At 33.7% G+C, this 21,801-nt stretch overlaps 1 pseudogene; it reads left to right on the forward strand.

Annotated features, from left to right (window-relative positions):
- Nucleotides 1-695: 695 nt before the first annotated feature.
- On the forward strand, nt 696-16,191 carry LOC149541478 (protein CHUP1, chloroplastic-like; annotated as a pseudogene).
- The last annotated feature ends 5,610 nt before the right edge of the window (nt 16,192-21,801 follow it).

Genomic DNA, 21,801 nt, shown 5'->3' on the forward strand with positions numbered 1-21,801 from the left:
TAATAGAGTGGAGGGAATAAAACCATGAGATGGAGTGATTTGATCTTGAAATGGATGAGTATTAGTAGATGGAGTGGAAAAAATGTCTTCATGAAGTGGAGGATCTGTGGATGCTAGCTCTTGAGATGGAATGGAATCATAAATGGGTGCAATAGAGGGAATGTCTTCATCTTGATTAGGGAGGGGATAATGAAATGGATTAAAAGGGATAAATGTATTTTGAGGGATAAGGGATTTATGGGATGGGGAATTGCTTGGATCTAAAGGAGAGAAGGAATCCATAATGACATGCTTTGGAACAAGTTCTTGAAATGGCATTGGGTGTATGACTTTCGGTGATTAGATCATTTTATTTTTGCATTTGAGAAAAATGGTGTCTAGATGATGGTGACTTTGGAAGATTAGGATTGTGTGAAGGTTGAGATATGGGTAGGGGTTTGAGATGATGGTTTTGGACATTAAGTCGAAAGTATGGGGAATTACATGGAGGATTTGGGTTTTTCAATGACATTTATGTTTGAGCAAATACCAAATTGAGCTTGATAGCATATCATTTATTGAATTGACATTGATGGCATATCATTTATTGAATTGACATTTATGGTGTATGTTTTTCTATTTTTTCTTTCTTCGATGGCTAGGAAATTTTTTTGACATTGAGAATAGTGCAAATATCAGTGAAGATAAGGAGAAGGATGCTTTTTCTGATAGCTGGGAATATGCTTCAATAAAGAATCATTTTTCTTGAAGATAAGGAGAAAGATGGTCCTAAAAATAATTTTTAACTTGAGAAAAAATTACAGTAGTTGAAAGAACTAGAAGTGGAAGTTGTTGAATTAAGAAGGGTCAAAAAAGATATGTAACAAGAAAAGTGGGAATTGATAGTGAAACTAGACTATGCACAAGAAAAGGTCACTTCCTTTTCTAAAATATCGAGGTACATTTTGCCATCTATATTTCTCTAGGTCTATCTAGGTTGCATCTAGGTCATAAGGTTTTTCCAATTTACAACTTTGTGTTTGAATTATTCTCTATGCATCTTATTGGTGTAAATAAGTATTTACATATTACAATTAGGTTTACTTAGGTTAATGCACTATTTAATTATTTTGCATTATTTTATTATTTATTGAGGTGGGACACTTAGGATTTTGTGTACTCTCATGAGTTACACAACTCTAATTATGCACATGGTGTCTACAACATATGAGTTTTCATCATTCACTGAGTTGTCATGTTGAGAACATAGTTATTTGGACTCCTTATTTCGCACATGTTGTCTACACCACTGATTTGTGTGCTATACAATTGTAGGCTTATCCTCACATCATCGCACTTAATTCCATGCTTAATGAAGGATAATCCATATCTGGTGAACATGTTCTTGGTTGTATGACTTATCATGATGCTGACTTCTATGTATTCTAGAAGCTCTCCTGAGGCCTTAATATACATGCACTCCTAGTGTACTCTCAAGTTGGCATATTGAATGATTATTGTCATTTTGATCATACTCTCTCTATTGGTCTACTATTGTGCTTTTTTCTGAGTTCCTTAGTCTTGGGTGAAATCTAGCCCGAGCCAAATTATTAGATGTTATTAGAGTGAGAGAGATTCTCTACACATAGTCATTCAAGATTGTTCATGCTTCAACACCTTGACATGAATCCAAAGGATCTATAGAAATTGGGAGCATCTAGAGCTAGATCTGGCCTTATTGTTGCATTTGGAGCATCAATTCAATAAAGATTGACTATAAATTTTCCCATGCTAGGTAAAAGTTGATCATGAGGAATTTTTTTTTTTGCAAATCAGAACCTAGAGACCTCGATTTGCAGTTTGGGTATGATCATTTAATTGATTTGATTATTTTATTTTAGATATGCAATTATTTTATTTCTTTATGTTTTATTTTTTGAACTAGTATTTTTGGATTTATTAATTGCACAAGAAGAGAATTTTTTTATAGCCGAATCGAGTAGTGACACCTTGACTTGGCTCTGTAATTTTATTGGAATATTATTATTTATTCATAGGGTTTCATTATATTTGGGCAGGTTAATTCAAAAAATCCACATCACATCTGTGGACACCTATACTATGTCATAACTATTATAATTCTTTAGAATAACTGAGAGGGGGGGGGGGAAGGTGGGTGAATCAGTTATTCAAGGTCCAATGCCACTTTTTCTCTCTTAATCCTCAATAGCACATAATTGAAACTATCATGCATGTAATTTGAACCTTTAAAATATTATGAAAAGTAGACATGCATCACACCATAACACTAAGAATTCGATAACCCAGAAACCCTCCAAGAATAAGAAGGTAAAACTGGGGTGGGGATGATACCCACAAAATAATTGCACAATTGATTTCAACCACTTATGATGGTCTACCCTGTTAAAAGCATGCCCTATTAAAGGCTACAACACATTGTTAAATATGACCTTGTTAGAGGATTTCACCATACTATTAGGAATGAGCCTGGTTAAAGGACTTTGGAACATTCACTTGGAATGTCACCTTGTTAAAGGATTTACAACATGGATATTAAATCAACCTAAGTTCATAGGATTTATCTTAACTGTTACAATTGCTAGAGAGTAACCATAATGACTTTTGATCTTATAAAACAAACAACATATCTTGTAGATTACAGATCACACTTCAATTCAATCCTTTTCTTGGCTTTAATCACTGTAGCTCTAAAAGCTTTTCATCTCAAGCTTCATCATCTTGAGTCTTCTTACTCATTACCCCAACACAATCATATCTATGGTCACCTATTGAGGCAGAGTATCTGTGCTCTCTTCCACCTTATCACTTTCTTCAGTATTTCATAATTTTATGCTTGACCACCACACCACACTTCTCTTTGTGACCTTATGACTCCTTAAATAGAAATCTGGAATACCTTTCCCGCTCAATTCTCCCTTTCCACCTTTTAGGGTTCCAACATATTAGGTAAGATACAATGTATCTAGCCCATATTTTTCTCTTATCTAGAAAATTCATATAGAATCCAATTGTATTTGCAAAAATGGTTTACATAGTGTTCTGTTCCACCAGTTCATCATTCTTATCTTCTATTTAGTTCATAGAATTCTAGATAACTAACACGTCAACTCAGATCTGGAAAATCTTTGATTTTCAAAATAATGCAACACCTCGGCACTATTGGTTTATTGATGCTCGACACCCTCTATATTACTCGAGGGCATCTGATCTTCACTTGGCACTTGATATTTACTCGACACTTAAAGATCACTCAGCACACTCTAAAGGTTAACTTGCTTGGCTTCAAGTAAGAACATGTTTGGCACTAACTAGCTTGCTTAGCACTCTCTTATGAACTTAGTTAGGCTATACAAATGACTTAGCTAAACCTTACATCTTTGATATGTCTTGGTGTGTCTATCCTTTGTGTCCTAGAGTATATCATCAATACACTATTTCATCAATACCTTAGCTGATCCTTATACTTCATTACAACATCATAACTTCAACCTTTGTCTAGGTACTCTAGTTACATCTTATTGATTGCCACCTCCTTGTCAATCAACCAACTTATAGTATTTGGATTACTATAGCAATTGTCATTCCTGCAAGTAGCAAGTTTGACATCAATGACAAAAAAATGATTGAAAACATTCTTTACCAATTCCATTACTCTTCATTCATGAGTTTTTCAATCATTTTCAACAATATCCCTCTTTGGCATTGATGGCAAACCAAACTGATCAATTGATCAACTTAGTTACCACCAAAATTATAGTTTTTTGCTACTTTCTACTTCTCCCTTTTTACTGTTGCATCCTTACTATTGATCTCATATATCTCTCTCTTTCATATATATCTCTCTCATAAGTATCTCCCTCTTATTTTGTATTGATGATCAATTTTTTGCATATATCTCCCTCTTTGACATAAATGCCAAAGATGTAGCATCTTTAACATGCAAAATATAAGCTTTGCATCTCATGTTTTCTCCCTCTGTCACCATGCTTGTGACTGATTTGGAATTCTTGCTCCTGCTGTCATCCTCTACATCACTCTTCTGATATTTCAATGATTTGTTCCTTTTGATGTAGGGCAGCTTCTTTGTTGCTTTAAACTACTTGAGTTAGGGGCATTAACCCCAACTTTCCTTTCAGATATTCATAATAATCCTTGGGCAATGGTTTGGTGAAGATATCTACAGTTTGTTCCTTTGTATGAATGTACTCCATCTTCACTTCTTTGTCTTCTACCAATTCTCTGACATACTGATACTTGATTGCAATATGCTTGGTTTTTGCATGCATTACTAGATTGTTGGATATGTTTATAGCACTTGTATTGTCACAATACAATATCACAAGTTTGGTTACTTCTTCTTTCATTCATTTCAATAGATGTGTGAGCCACACAATGTTTGTGCAATTGACTATTGCTGCCACATATTCTGATTCTACAGTGGACTGAGATGTGCATGTTTGCTTCTTGCTAGTCCAAGTAACTAGTCTTTTTCCTAAAAATAGTGCTCCTCCACTTGTGCTCTTTCTATCATCAATGTTGCCTCCCCAATCTACATTTTTGTATGCATTGAGCTCAAACTTTTCATCCTTTTGAGAATATAAGCCAAAATCTTCATTTCCTTTGAGATACCTCATTATTCTTTTTACTACTATGAGATGATTCTCTTTAGGATTTGCAAAGAATCTAGCCACTATTCCAACTACTAATGCTATGTTTGGTCTACTATGTACAACATATTGTAGTTTTCCAATCATGGATCTATATATTTTTTGATTAGCTTTAGTTGATACATCATTTTTGGATAGGTTATGTCTTGTTGCCATTGGTGTGCTGACTAGTTTGGAGTCTTTTAATCCAAATGTTTTAAGTATCTCTTTGATGTACTTTGATTGTGTCATAAATATACCATGTTTAAGTTGATGTCATCAACATAGACATCTTAAACTCGCATTTTATTTTGTCTACAAAACTTTTGCAAAGCACTTCCTTCCCTCCAAACACTATGTCATCCACAAATATTTTAGATACAATAATATCCTTACCTTATTTTTCTTTGATGTACATGTTGTTATCATCAGTTCTTTCAAATCTTATTTGCACTAGATACTTGTGAAGTCTCTCATACCATGCTCTAGGTGCTTGTTTCAGACCATAGAGTGCTTTATGTAGTTTACAAACCATATCCCTATTATTTTCATCAACAAATCCCTCTGGTTGTTCAATATACACTTCCTCTTCCAATATACCATTCAGAAAAGTAGACTTTACATCCATCTGATAGACTTTAAAACCTTTATATGCAGCATATGCAAGTAAATTTCTTACTCCTTCCATTCTTGCAATAGGGGCAAATATCTCCACATAGTCCAATCTTTCTTCTTGAGCATAACCCTTACATATGCCCCTATAGTCTAATCTTTCTTCTTGAGCATAACCCTTACATACTAGTCTGGCCTTGTTTCTAGTAATATCACCATTCTCATCTAGCTTGTTTCTGAATACCCACTTGGTGCCAATCACATTCTTGTTAATTGGTTTGGGAACCAAACTCCAGGTTTTGTTCTTCTTTATTTGATCAATCTCTTCTTCCATAGCTTTATACTAGTCACCATCTTATAATGCATCATACACTATCTTAGGTTCAAATTTTCTTAACATACATGATTCATTTCTTAGTCTATTCCTTGTCATTGGTCTTGCATCTTTGTCACTAATTATCTATTCAACAGGGTGATGTCTCTTCACATATTTGGACAATCTTGGTTCTGTCCTTGTTTCCATATTTGATCTTTTAGATTTAGGATCACTATGCACTTTGTTGTCAGGTAGTTCTACATCTCTATCATGTGTATTGACTTTAGAGTCTGAATGAGCATTTCCTTCATTCTGCAACTCGACTTCTGAATGCAGCTTGGCATTCACTGATTGTGACTTGACTGAGACTAAAACTTGCTATTGAATTCCAATTTGATTGATAGTATCCTCTTCAATAGGCATTCCTTCATAAGAATATACAAAGGGTCTATAGTCATCCATTTTCTTTGGTTTTTCAACTTGAACATCTACATGCTCATCAAAGTTTACATTTGCACTTTCCACAATTTTGTCACTGTTAGTATTTAAACACTTCTATGATTTACTTCTAGTGGAGTAACCAAGGAATATGCCTTCATCACTTTCTGCATCAAATTTTCCATTTATATCATCTTTAAGGATAAAATATTTGCAACCAAATACTTTGAAATGCTTTACATTGGGTGAGTGACCATACCATAATTCAAAAGGTGTTGCATTAGTACCCTTCTTGACTTGTACTCAGTTTAGTGTATGAATAGCCACACTTACAGCTTCTCTCCAATATTTCAGAGCAACAATCCTTTCCATCATTAATGTTTTGGTGCAATCAATCATAGATCTATTTATTCTCTCAGCAATTCCATTCTATGGGGGAGTTATAGGAGCTGATGTTTGTCTCTTGATTCCTTTGTCTTTGCAAAATATCTCAAATTCGTTTGATGTGAATTCACCACCTCTATCTGATCTTAGGCATTTCAAACTCTTTCCTTTTTCTTTTTCATCTCTAGCCACATACCACTTAAACATTTGAAAAGCATCAAATTTTTGTTTTAAGAACATAACAATCATCATCTTGGAATAATCATCAACACACAATATTATATATTTATCTCCTTTATAGCTCTGTACTTCTATTGGACCACATAAGTCAGTATGGAATAACTCAAGTACTTCTTTAGATGTATAGTTTTTACTCTTGAAACTTGACTTGGTCATCTTTCCTAGCTAACATTGTTTACACATGATATTGTCAGGCTTCTTTAGTTTAGGTAAACCTCTAACTTTCTTCATTTTACTGATATTGACTAGATTATCAAAGTTGACATGACATAGCCTTCTATACCATAACCACACATCATCAAATTTTGCAACAAGACAAAAAGCATTTTTCAGATCAAGATAAAATAGATTACTTCTTGTTTTATCTCCTTTTCCTATTAATCTACCATCAGAATTATAGATTTTTGCAGCTTTATTTCCAAATTCTACTTTGCACCCTACATTGCCTAATTGTGAGACACTTAGCAAATTGTAGTTTAGTCCTTCAACATAATATGCATCATCACATGAAATTTTCTCTATAAGCTTAATGGAACCTTTTCCTTTGATTTGAGATGGAGCATCATTACCAAATCTAACACTATTTCTATCATACTAAGTAAAGCTAACAAACTTACTTTTGTCTCCTGTCATGTGATGTGAGCATCCACTGTCTATAATCCATCTGTCATTCTTGTTTATCCATGTTACTAGTGTTGTAGGCTCTTCTTCATTAGATTGGTCCTTCATGGCCACGTAGACAACTTCATCATCATTATCATTAGAATCTTTTTCAACAATATAGCACTTCTTGCCTTTGTCTTTGCACTTGTTACCTTCCTTGTATTCATTTTTTTGTATACACCTTGTAGCAATATGTCCTACTTCATTGCAATTGAAACAAATGATAGGTAGCTTACCTTTGAATTTTCCTTTGCCTCTGTGGAATCTTCTAGCTAGCAATGCTTCAAATTGTTTCACATCTTCCTCATCAGTGCTACTATCACTGGATACATATTTCATATTTCTTCCCTTCTTTGATTTCACATGTTCAACATCTTTTAGTGATAGCTTGGCCTTGAAAGAAGATTCAACATTCTCAGGTCTGTAGTTGTCAAAGTTAGATAACTCAAATGCAGTGAGTCTACCCACTATTCCTTCAAAACATAGATTATTTCTTGGCACACATATTAGCTCTTGTATAGTTGATACTTTAATAACATAGATAGGGAGAAAGGTTCTTCAGAACTTACTATTAATAGTATCATCATCTAATTGACCACTCAAGCATCTTATTGCACTTACCACTTCCTTTATTCTAGTGGGATACTGAAAAACATTCTCACCTTCTTCCATTTTCATATCATTGAACTTTCCTCTGAGGCTTTCTCTTTTTTCTCTTTGGACATTTTGATCTCCTCCATAAATTTCTAATAGGGCTTTCCACATTTTGAATGCTATATCACATCCTTTGATATCATCGAATTCAGCATAGTTGAGTGCAGAAGCAATTTCCAGCATTGTCTTATAGTGTTCCTATTTGTTTTTCAAATCTTCTACAGTAAGAGTACTAGTTGGATCAACATGTTCAGTAACAATTGAATTTTGGGCATAATCTCCTATGGAACCAAGATTTAGCTTCATCAAGCTTTGCCATGCAACAAAGTTATCTTTGTTGAGCTTGGGAACTTCTCTTTTAGGCATTTTGATATTTTCTGCTTCTAGTCCTTCTAAACTAAGTCAGTAGCAATACTCTGATACCAATTGTTATAATTCTTTAGAATATTCGAGAGGGGGGGTGAATACATTATTCAAGGACCAATGCCACTTTTTCTCTCTTAATCCTCAATAGCACATAATTGAAACTATCATGCATGTAATTTGAACATTTAAACAACTATGAAAAGTAGACATGCATCACACAATAACACTAAGAATTTGATAACCCAGACACCCTCTAGGAATAAGAAGGTAAAACTGGGGTGGGGATGATACCCACAAAATAACTGCACAGTTGATTTCAACCACTTCTGATGGTTTTCCCTATTAAATTCTACAAAACATTGTTAAATGTGACCTTATTAGAGGATTTCACCATACTATTAGGAATGGGCCTAGTTAAAGGACTGTGGAACATTCACTTGGAATGTCACCCTGTTAAAAGATTTACAACATGGCTATTAAACCAACCTAAGTTCATAGGATTTATCTTAACTGTTACAATTGCTAGAGAGTAACAATAATGACTTTTGATCTAATTCAACTTATAACATATCTTGTAGATTACAGATCACACTTCAGTTCAATCCTTTTCTTGGCTTTAATCACTGCAACTCTGAAAGCTTGTCATCTCAAGCTTTGTCATCTTGAATCTTCTTACTCATTAAACCAATGCAACCATATCTATGGTCACCTATTGAAGCAAAGTAGTTGTGCTCTCTTCCACCTTATCACTTTCTTCATCATTTCATAATTTCATGCTTGACCACCACACCACACTTTGCTTTGTGAACTTATGACTCCTTAAATAGAAATCTAGAATACCTTTCCCACTCGATTCTCCCTTTCCAACTTTTAGGGTTCCAACAGATTAGGTAAGATACAATGTATCTATCCCATATTTTTCTCTTATCTAGAAACTTCATCTATAATCCAACTATATTTGCCAAAAATGGTTTACATAGTGTTCTTTGCCACCAGTTCATCATTCTTATCTTCTATCTAGTTCACAAAATTTTAAATAACTACCATGTCGGCTCAAATCTGGCAAATCTTCAATTTTCAAAATAATGCAACACCTCGGCACTATTGTTTTACTAATGCTTGACACCCTCTATATTACTCAGCTCTTGTATTTTGCTTAGCATTTGATCTTCGCTTGACACTTGATATTTATTCGACACTTGAAGATCACTCGGCACTTGATATTTACTCAGCACTTGAAGATCACTTGGCACACTCTAAAGGTGAACTTGCTCAGCTTTAACTAAGAATTTTTTCGGCACTAACTAGCTTGCTCCCCACTCTCTTATGAACTTAGTTAGGCTATACAAATGACTTAGATAAACCTTACATCTTTGATATGTCTTAGTGTGTCTATCCTCTGTGTCTTAGAGTATATCATCAATACACTATTTCATCAATGGCTTAGCTAATCCTTATACTTCATTACAACATCATAACTTCAACCTTTTTCTAGGTACTCTAGTTACATCTTATTGATTGCCACCTCCTTGTCAATCAACCAACTTATAGTATTTGGATTACTAAAGAAATTGTCATTCCTGCAAGTAGCAAGTTTGACATCAATGAAAAAACAATGATTGAAAGCATTCTTTACCAATTCCATTGCTCTTCATTCATGAGCTCTTTCAATCATTTCCAACAATAATCCTGTAGAATTAATATATTTTCCAACCAACAGCAGCCAACCTTCCCAACCACCAATGGTAAATTCCACCAGTGACCTTGCCTTTTCACTCAGTGTGAAGCGTCATTATTTTAAATAGCTTCAATGCCCATAATCCCATGCATGTGGGACTAATTTGTAAAAAACTTGGTGAACTTATTCTCAATTTAGTGGTGATCTACATCCAAAGTCCAGCGAACTAAAGAATATACCAACACAATTATAAATCCATCGTAGATAATCAGACGTCAAGCAAGCCACACACGGCAATACTTGACTCGACCACGCGAGAATATCTTTAGTAGGCCATGCAGATTTTAATCTTTAGCCACATGGGAAAAGTCATCGCCTAGTCACCCAATACCCTTGTGATATATGGTGATACAAAACCTGCCATGTGGCAACCTTCCACAAAAATGCTTGCATAGTTAGCAGTAATACAGATGCCCGGGTCAGACATTTGAGTCATTGGTCATACTAGACACATCAGAGTATGATTTTTTTGCCTCTTGTGTTTGTAAAATTTTGTACATGATGAAATCATCATGATGTCATGCTAACATCATCACTGGCTGATTTGACACTAATGTCATCATTTTCATGAGCTTAAAATTGATGATCGTCAAACCATCATTCTTGGCCAAATTTAAACTGCTGTCATGGCCATATGACCATCAAATTTAATCTCATCTTTTTCTGATGCAACCCCTCTCTAGATTGATTTTTGATTTTGCAGTCTACCTTCGGGAGGCCATAACTTGAACATTCAGACTCAAAATTAGGTGTATTTTTTAAAAAATTGGGTAGAATTTCCTAGATTTTTTAGTCGTGTAGCTCTTTTCTAGTTTTGGTGCAAGGATTTGTTAGAAATTGCATTTTTTGGTGACTATACCTGCATAATCCTATATTTTACAACTTTCAACTCTCTATACGAGCACATTTATAGTCGAAAACAAGTTCTATTTTTTTTGAAAGTGTGTTATTTTTTGTCTATTTTCTAGATCCTTAGTTAGATTGTAGGATTGTGTGAAAAAAAGTGTCACTTTTTGCAATAGGGCCTTTCTTTTCTTCATAATTCTTCAAAATTGTAGCACATTGTAAAGTTCTAGATTTGGAATCTATTAAGAGGTTGTAACAAGTAAAATCAAAACTTCACGAAGGCCAAAATTAGCAAGTGGCTCATTGTAATTGCACTACTAATAAAGTTCCCAAAGCATCCATTTTTGGGGGGTTTCTTGATTTAGTGAAAAGTGAGGGTGTTCATTGTGTTGTGTTCTCTCTTTTTTGCACTTTTCTTTCATTTTCTGCATTATGGGCAACTTTAAGTTTCCAAAATTAACTCCTCATAACTATGATACATGGTCCATAAAAATGTGGTATCACTTAATGCATAATAAAGTTTCACAATATGTAAATGGTACTCTTTCTAAACCAGCAAGTGATAAGGTTTCAAAAAGTGATATTTTAGTTTGGGTAGCAATGGATAGGAAAGCCCTAGGTGATATATGTTTGGGGGTTGATGATAAGATCATGTATCAAATCAAGAAGTGTTATACATCCAAGGAAGCTTGCGATACCCTTGAAAAACTTTATGGGAAAGTGTTTGAAGAGGATGTGTTCAAAATTGAAGATGATCTTGTCTCCTTAGATCCTAAGTCATATGACTCAATAGAGGATTTCATCATCAAAGTGAATGAACTAAGGACAAAGCTTATTGATTGTGGGAGTTCTATAAAAGATGATAGACTGATCTATCTCATTCATAACAAGTTTCCATCAAAGTATTCCACATTTGTATCTTCTTTTAACACCTCAAAGACTACCTTAGGGTATACCTATAATAAAGTCAATTCTGATGAATATGCTAAACTATTGGATGATGAAGAAAAGAAGTTGAAATCAATGGGGATTCTCAAATCACCTCAATCTAAAGCATTGGTGGTCAATAATGAGGGTTCTCAAATAAAGGAAAGGGTAAGAAGAAATGGAAGAACAAATTAGAGGATGTAGAAAAGAAAAACACCACAATCCAATCAACAAGGCAAGTCCTCAAATTCAAACAAGAAGGGGGACAACAATAAGGAGAAGAAGAAGTGTGCTTATTGCAAAAAATCAGGTCATGAAGAGCATGAGTGTTATCTTAAGAAGATTGATGAATTAACCAACATTATGAAGAGACATAATGTTCCATTGCCTAATGCTTACAAGTAGAAAGGGTCTTTTTTAGATTCAAAGGGAAAAGGGCAAGAACTCATGGAAAATTCAAACTCTTTGAAGGAATGGATATTTGACTCAAGTGCCTCATATCACATGGGTTCTTCAAAGGAGGATTTCTCTTCAATGAAGCAGTCCAAGGTACCACACATCTTCATGGGAAATGATAGAAAAATGGAAGTTGAAGGAAAAGGAAATGTGGAGATGAAAAATGGAGAGTTTCAAGATGTTCTCTATGTTCCAAACCTAAGTTCAAATCTCCTATCAATCTACCAAATCACTCACCTTAGAGATGGACATAGAATTGAGTTCCTTCTAGACTCAATAAAAGTAAATAGTCTTAAAGATAATTCTTTGGTTGTAGTGGGGAAATAAAATCATAACAAAAGGTTATACTCCTTCTCGCATTTTATGCCCAAGTCTCCTTCAAAGGCCTTGTTATCACAATCAAATTCAAACATGCAATTATGGCATCAACGATATGGTCATCTTGACTTCTGCTACCTTCAGCAACTTTGCACAAATAGAATGGTCAGAGGTCTACTTCAAATCAACTTTTTTAAGGGTGACTGTTCAATAGATTAAGTGGATATGCATCTAGAGTGAAAGTTATAGAGAGGGAATTCTTCAAGAGCACCAGGTGTTCTATAAATGGTTCTCATGGTATTAGTAGGTCCTTTTGCATTTAGCTAGGGTTGCTACATACTAACCTTTGTAGATGACTTTTCAAGGTTCACTTGGGTCTATTTTCTTTGTACCAAGAATGAAGTGTTGGATAAGTTTCTATCCTTCAAGACTCATGTAGAAAAAAAATCTAGGAAAGCCATCAAAGTACACCGAATGGACAATGGAAGCATGTATGTGAATAGAAGACTTATGGACTTTTGTAGACTCAAGGGCATTGATCTTCAAACTCCAACAACATTTAGTCCACATAAGAAATATGTTGTAGCTTTGAGGATTTGAACTCTTAAGTCTATGGCAAGTTTCATGATACAAGCCAAGTCTCTAGATCCATCATTAGAAGTCAAAGCAATCAGTGGTGCCACTTACATTCTTAATCAGTCTCCTCATCTAGCCTTAGATGGAAAGACTCCTTTTGATGAATGGTGTAGTAGAAAACCTATTGTGACACACTTCAAAGTCTTTGGTTGTGCTACATGGGAAAATAGATCTTCTAGGGGATGCAAGGCACAATCATCTTGACCTTGTACTTTCATTGGTTATGAAGATAGTGTGAAGGAATACAAACTTCTAGATCTTGAGACACATCAGATTTTTGTGGAGAAGGATAAATACTTTGAGGAAAGTTCACCTAGCTTGTCCTCTAGTCCTCTCCACACATCATGCTATGTGGAAACTGATAGTGACACCAGTGATAATGCTTCAATAGATTCAGACACGTGGAGTTCTATTTATAGTTGGAGTGAGAGGTCACTATATTAGTTTAGTTCACATGAATCCATCACCATAGTGATAGGTCCAGAATAGAAGGGCACATCCATTCTTCTAGGTACAAGTTCATTGACAAATTTGGGGGATAATATTGATGATCTGCCTCTTCTTCTTGATGCAACAAATCCTTCTTCAATTGTCACAAGGGCTTCATTTGACTCTCTTGTTCATTCTCTGCATGATCGATCCTCATAGATTGAAGTGATTTTGGATACTTATGATCAGCAGTTGTAGCATGGTTCTTCATTAGTTGCAGAGATAGACAGTTCTTTGAGATAGGTTCTTCATCAAATTGAGCAAGTTTTAGAGACATTACTTATCCATGGGATTCTTTCCACACACAATGGAAGCATCTCATTTGTACCCTTGACATTATTTCTTCCTAAGGGGAGGAACACCATTTTTTAGTCTTGGATCAACTTCTTCATCAAAGTAGTCATTATTTGGCATTCTTCTTTGGGTGAGGGGAGCCTATCCTATCTCTCTTCCTTTTCTCATCATTCTCTTATGTATATAATGGATATATGTCATAATGGGGGGGTCTTGATTACTACATTCATCAATGCATCCCTATTCATCTCTCTTTTTGGGGGAGGGTTTTTCCCATGAGGTTTTCCCTATTTCTCTACTTTATGAGAGATTTCATATCATTATGTACATGGGTACCTAACATGGCCTAGTAGCTGGGACCCATCTTGCATATCATCCTAGATTTCATAATCTTAAGGGCATTCCCATAAGTTGCACTTAAGGGGGGGTGTTGGTGTAAATAAGTATTTACTTATTATACTTACTTTAGTTTACTTAGGTTAATGCATTATTTAATTATTTTTCATCATTTTACTAATTATTTAGGTGAGAAACTTATGATTTTGTGTACTCTCATCAATTATACAACTCTAATTATGCACATGGTGTCTACAACATAGGAGTTTGCATCATTCACTAAGTTGTCATGTTGACAACATAGTTATTCACACTCCTTATTTAGCACATGTTTTCTAGACCACTGATTTGTGTGCTACACTATTGTAGACTTAACCTCACATCATCACACTTAATTTTGTGTGTAATAGAGGGTAATCCATATCTAGTGGGCATGTTCTTGGTTGTATGACTTATCATGATTCTGACTTCTATGCATTCTAGAAGATCTCCTAAGGCCTTTATATACAAGCATTCCTAGTGTACTCTCAGGTTGGTATATTGAATGAACATCTTCATTGTGATCATACTCTCTCTATTGGTCTACTATTGTGCTTGTGTCTAAGTTCCTTGGTCTTGGGTGAATTCTAGCCTAAGACAATTTCTTACACATCTAATTTGGTTCTTTGGTTCCAACAAAAGGTATTGATTTTTTTCTTAGACTACAAACAAAGGTTATTGACAAGGAAAGAGAGGAGGTCAATTTATTGAGGCATGAGAAAAAAGATCTATCAAAGAAATAGAATGACTAAAAAATAATCAATTTAGTGAAGTTGAGGAATTAGTTTATTTGAGATGGGTTAATGCATGCCTATGTTATGAGTTGAGGATCTAAAAAGCTCCTCCAAGGAAAGTGACTGCATGGGATCTCAACAAAAGCTTGAGCCCAAGATCCTAGGAGAAGGAAAAATAGCTTATGTTAGAATACACTAGGCTAGATATTTTTACATTGCATCAAAAAGAGTTCACAGATAATGACTTTAAGAGTGCATCATCTAGGACATCCATACCTTCTGAGAGTGTTGATTTTGATGAATTTTCTTTGGATAGTGCATCTAGCAAAAAAAATAGATAAAAGAAGCCTAGCTTGATTCTATCAACTGGAAAAAAAGCCCATGACACAGATGTTCAATGCTAGATGTTTCATTGACTTCTTTAGAAGGAAATTGATTATGAAATAAGAAAATAGTCTAAATCAAGCACATTACTTGATGCCCATGATATAGGAATGAAATTTCTTGAGGCACATGGTGTAGAAATACCATTAGTTGGTTCATCTTAAAGGGATATAGTAACATGTCAGAAACATCTACAAAATTAAAGAATTCATCAATCACTGTGGTGGTTTCCCTTAGACTTGTTTCAAAGCTTGACTCAAAATATAGGCACCGGTTAGCATTGCAACAAGATAATGCTACTAAAGGAAAAACATAACAAGATTGAATGAGAAAAAAATTATAAAACTTTAAAGCAAAATCACTTAGTGAAGATGTGAGACTAGAGAATTTAATAGAAAGAAGATCCTAAAAGCTCTTGAATCTGGAGATTGTCAAACTAACTCCCCCTGTGACAATCCAAGTCAAAAGCCAAAAATTTGCAAAATGAAACTTGTTGGAGTACAAAAGAGGGCCCCAAAATTTGCAAAGGCACCACCCAAGCATTTCATAGGTTCTCTAACACACAATGATATTCCATTTAAAGCTTCAAGTGACATTTACATGCCAAATCCTCAACCTATTTTTGGTATGCTCCCCTGCCCCCCTCCACCATGACCTCATTCTCATGGCCCTAATATTATAAACTAATTTTGAAGGTATCACAATTGTATCAGAACATTGCATGGAGACATTCTATCAAACATTTTGCATGTGTTGAGGGATTTGACATAATAAGTCAGTATTGTAGACCATCTACAATTAGCTAACTGTTTTATTTTTCTTTTAATAAAATTTAACTAAATGCAACTTATAATTTAGTTCTTTAATTGTTCATTTAGATAATATCCAATGTGAATTCTTCTATCGATAATAAATAAATTGATTAATAGAAAAACATTATATATAAGTGATCGAACATCCATTTTCCTATAACTATCCTTGAGCTTAGGAAACCTCTTATATCTATAGCTTCAAGATCTATAACATTGAGATCACTAAGTAGGAATCTATAAAACCGAACTATTCAAAATAAAAATTATCTAAATTTTCACTAGCAAATAAAAAAGAATTTCTCTATCCCAATATTCCTTCTGTAGATAAATGCAACTTCCATAGATAAACGTAGACATATTTTCTATAAACTGGTATTCTCTATTACCTATGATATTCTCATACAAATGTGCTAACCTAGATTTGTCATCTTTAATCAGATTTAATCAACAAAAGTTTAGGACATGTCATTTGCATCAACCAGTATAAAATGGAAGACACAACATTTTAAATCCACTTCTTACCACATAAAACTGTGAGGAAATCTAGACAAACTGGCAAAACTTTGGTAGGGGGTAAGTCTATTAGCTTAAATATCCACACTAAATGTCACATCAAAAAAATACAATATCACATATTTTTGTTGTCACTTTTTCCAATGCCTTCAATATCTCATTACCAGGTCTTTAATAACCACATATTTGAGTCATCAAAATGAAAATATTAATGCTTTACAAAATTAGTCTAATGCATGGTTGTATGCCAATGACTGACTACTAATTTTTAGTTGAAATAGTTGCATATATAACTCTAGCAATGGCACTGATGGAGATGCAAAAACTCAAACTTCCTTCAGCATTCAAAAAAAAAGAGAGAAATAATTTTCCCAAATAATATGAAATGCATTTATAGGCACAAATACTCCATGCAAGATGCCATGCATAAATTGTGTTGATCAAAAGGATTGCAATGGACAATTTTGAGTAGAGTATAGTTATACAAGAATAGCATACTGAGAACCTATTTTATCATTAAAAATTCTATGCAAAATGAAATGAGGTTGGAAGGATGTAAATAAAGGAATCTTGTAAAACATTAAACTAGAACAATACTAATAACATCTATAAATTTTTATATAAGTTTATGTTTTGACCCTTTTATTACATTTTTTAATACAAAATGTACCATATAACCTCAATATTTATACATTATCTAATGTGGTGCATTTCACAATAAATATTAATCAAATCATCAAAAAAATTATGAAACATTTGAGCCAATATTAATCAGTTAGATGAGATAGAGACAAGATGTGGTCACTTTGTCCATCACAGAGGTAGACTATATGGAAGCTACTTATGCCTACAATATTGAATATAGGAGATATGTCGATATCATTAGGTAACTCAAATTCATAAGCATTACCATTGTCAAACTTCTTCAAGAAATTACAAGGTCCAAACTTCTTTATCTTTAGCATATTGCATGTTCCAATAGGAAATCTTCCTTCATCACCAACTTCAAAATTATGATGTCTTCTAGACTTAACATCATTCTCCTTAAACTTCTAATTACTTTGCTCCAATCTCAACTTCACTTCCTTATGCAAAGACTCCATAAAATTAGCAAATTCTTCTCCTACATCACTTCTCTTTTCTTTACCTACAAGATCTCTCAAAACTAATATACCTCTAGGCTTCATTCCAGTAACAATCTCAAAAGCTATCTTCCTTGTACTCATATTCACAAAATTATTATATACAAATTGAGCTTGTGCTAATACCATCTCCCAATTACTTGGCTTATCCCCAACTAAACATCTCAGCAAATTACCCAAGCTTATACTCACAACTTTTTTCTGTCCATCTATCTATCAATGGAATGTAGAAATAAACTTCAACTCAGTACCCATATTCTTCCACAAAGTCTTCCAAAGTAACCAAAAAACTTATTATATCTATTAGAAATAATACTTCTTGGTAATCCATGCAATCTCACAATCTGTTTAAAGAAAATTTTAGCAACATGCTTAGCATCTGATGTCTTCTTGCATGGTATGAAATGAGCCATCTTAGAAAATCTATCCACAACAACACATATATAATCATATCTCTTCTCTATTTTAGGCAATCCAAGAACAAAATCCATACTGATGTCACTCCAAAGTTTCTTAGGAATAACAATAGTTGTATACAGACCAATATTCTAACTTACTCCTTTTGTAGCTTGACAAACTCCACAACTCTTTACAAAATTCTAAACATCCTTATATATATGTGGCCAATAATACTTATCCTTCAACAAAATTGATGTTTTATCAATTCCAAAATGTCTAGCCAATTCACCACTATGCATCTCCTTAATCAAATTCAACCTCATAGAACTTTTAGGAATATACAATTGAATACCTTTGAATAACATGCCTTCTTGAATAAAATACTCATCATACTTAACTTCTAGTAATATACAATTGAATACCTTTGAATAACATGGCTTCTTGAATAAAATACTCATCATACTTACTTCTGTGTTCTATTAGATTTGGTGCTCTGTGCCCTCTCTGCACCTCAAAAAAGTTAGGGTCAGTATCATACAAATCTTTCATGTCATCAAAACCAAGAACCTCAACCTTCATCCCAGTCAATAAAGACATCATCTACTCAATCCATCAATAATTCTATTAGTAACTTCATTCTCATGCTTAGTGACAAATGTGAAACTCTGCAAGTACTCAACCCACTTCATATGTCTTTGGTTCAATTTATGTTGACTTCCCAAACACTATAAAGCTATATGATTAGTATACAACACAAACTCCTTAGGAATCAAATAATATCTATACTTCTTGAAGGCTTGAACAATATCATAAAACTCTTGATCATGTACACAAAATAATTCCTTTTAGCATCATTCAACTTTTCTCTAAAGAAAGAAACAAGTTTTTCTTCTTGACTTAATGCAAATCCTATTGCACTACCACTTGCATCACATTCAACTCGTAATATGTTATTGAAATTAGGCAAATCCAATATAGGTAATTTATCGACCTTTTGTTTCAAAGTCTTAAAACTCTTGTCAAATCCATGTGTCCATTTGAATTTCTTTTTATCTCCTCTCATTGTCTCAGTCATAGCATTACAAATAGAACTGAAATTTCTTATAAACTTCCTATAGAAAATAGCCAAACCATGAAATGATCTTACTTCACCCACATTATTAGGTGCAAGTCATTCTAAAATTTCTTTAACCTTCTTAGGATACATTCTCAAACCATTATCTCAAATCACAAATCCCAAATACACAATCTCCTCTTGCATAAATGAACACTTCAATTTAACCATCAACTTTTCCTCCTTTGATCTTTTCAATACTTGTCTAACATGGTCAAGATATTATTCCTTAGTATTATTGAATATCATAATATCATCCAAATAAATAATCACAAACTTACCCAAAAATATTTTCAGAACTTCATTCCTCAAACTCATGAAAGCACTAGGTGCATTAGACAAACTAAAATGCATAACCAACCATTCATACAAACCATCTCTTTTCTTGAAAGCAGTCTTCCATTCATCAAACTCTCTAATTCTAATTTGATGCTAACCACTTTTCAAATCAATCTTTGTAAAATACTTTGCTCCATTCAAACAATCCATTATGGCATCCATCCTTGGCATACAAAATCTATATTTCACTATGATTTTATTAATATCTCTTGAATAAGTACACATTCTCCATTTGTCATTCTTTTTAGGTTCTAATACAATAGGTATAGCACATTGACTAAAGCTTTCTTTGATTAGATCTTTCTGCAACAACTCATGCACTTGTCTAATAAGTTCTTCATTCTCTTTAAGTGTCAATCTATATGGTTCTTTATTCAAGAAACTAGCTCCAACAATCAAATCCATACAATGATTTATACTTCTAATCGGAGGTAAACCATTAGGTATATCCTTTGCAAAAATATCATTATACATATTCAACAACTTTACAATTTCTAATGGCACTCCATCAATACTACCAATTTCCACTGTCAATCAGTCACCTATTATTGTTACTCAGTTAACATTATTTTTTGGCACTCGACTACTATTGGCACAACTTGGTCTTCTTGGGATTATGGAAAAATAGACTTGATTCTTCTTCATTTCCTTTTCAAATTATTTCCCATCAACCATGTAGATTCTTACAATAGTACACTTATTTGGAATTTCAATCAAATGAAACAATATTTGTTTATTTCCATTCACCCAAAGAGTATATTGATTCAATCTTCCATCATGTACAACATATCTATCATATTACCAAGGTCTACTCAATAAAATATGACAATAATTCTTAGGCATAATATCACACAAAACTTCATCAAAGTAATGTCCCATCTTGAACTTCACAAGGCATTGTTCACATACCAATATCTTATGCTCATCTTTGATACATGAAACATGATAGGGTTTAGGATGCTTCAACATTTGTAACTGTAACTTTGTAACCAGCTCTTCTGATGCCAAGTTTGTAGAACTTCCACTATTAATGATCACTTTGCAACATTTTCCAGCCATCTTACATCTTGCCTTGAAAAAACTTCTTCTAAGGATAGGTTCGTTATCACTTCACTTATTACACAAGGTTCTTCTCACCATCAAATTTTCTCTCGCATTAGATCCACTTGGTGAACCCTCATCATCTACTTCAATAACAACATTTATATTACCTTGTCCACTTTCAGAGGATCTACAGTCAAAGGATCTATGTCCCTCTTTACCACAGCTGAAAGAATTTCCACGAAAACCATTTCTAGAATAAGAATTAGCTATCTCATGATAAGAACTAGTACCTCCTCAATAAGAATTAGCTCCTCTCCATTTAGTATTGTTTTTATCATCATTATTCCATTTAGACTTTCCATTATCTTTTCCATAAAACTTGTTGGTGTTTGAAACTACTGAGCAACAAAATGCTCAACACCAAATTGATAATACTCACACAATCTAATTAATAGCCATTTCCCATCAATAATTCTATGTGTAAACCATTTGGACCAACTTCAACAAAAAAAAAAAATAGCTTCATACTCTTTAGGCTCTACAAGACCAAGGCGTGTTTACCTAGGGGATGCTTTAGATAACCATAGATACATGAGAATTATATTAGTTTCATTCTATTTTTTATCTCTAATTCCTAACATATAGAAAGTTTATCCAATTTATGATACTTTTAGACTAATATGCATCCCTTACAAGAAAATTTGGTCCTAATTCTCCTTAACTTTACAATTACTTCTAGGAATAGAAGCTACTTAATATCTAGAAGTAAAATATAAATGAGTGCTGACCAACATTATAACTCTAAACAAAATGGAACAAAAATGATTTTAAATTTGAAATGTTTGGACATGTAGCAGAAGAATTTACTCTCTAACACCTCTAATTTATATGACTAGTTCTT

The sequence above is a fragment of the Cupressus sempervirens genome, chromosome 8 (genome assembly GCF_028749045.1).
Source record: "Cupressus sempervirens isolate cs-2001-9-10 chromosome 8, ASM2874904v1, whole genome shotgun sequence".
Taxonomy (NCBI): Eukaryota; Viridiplantae; Streptophyta; class Pinopsida; order Cupressales; family Cupressaceae; genus Cupressus; species Cupressus sempervirens.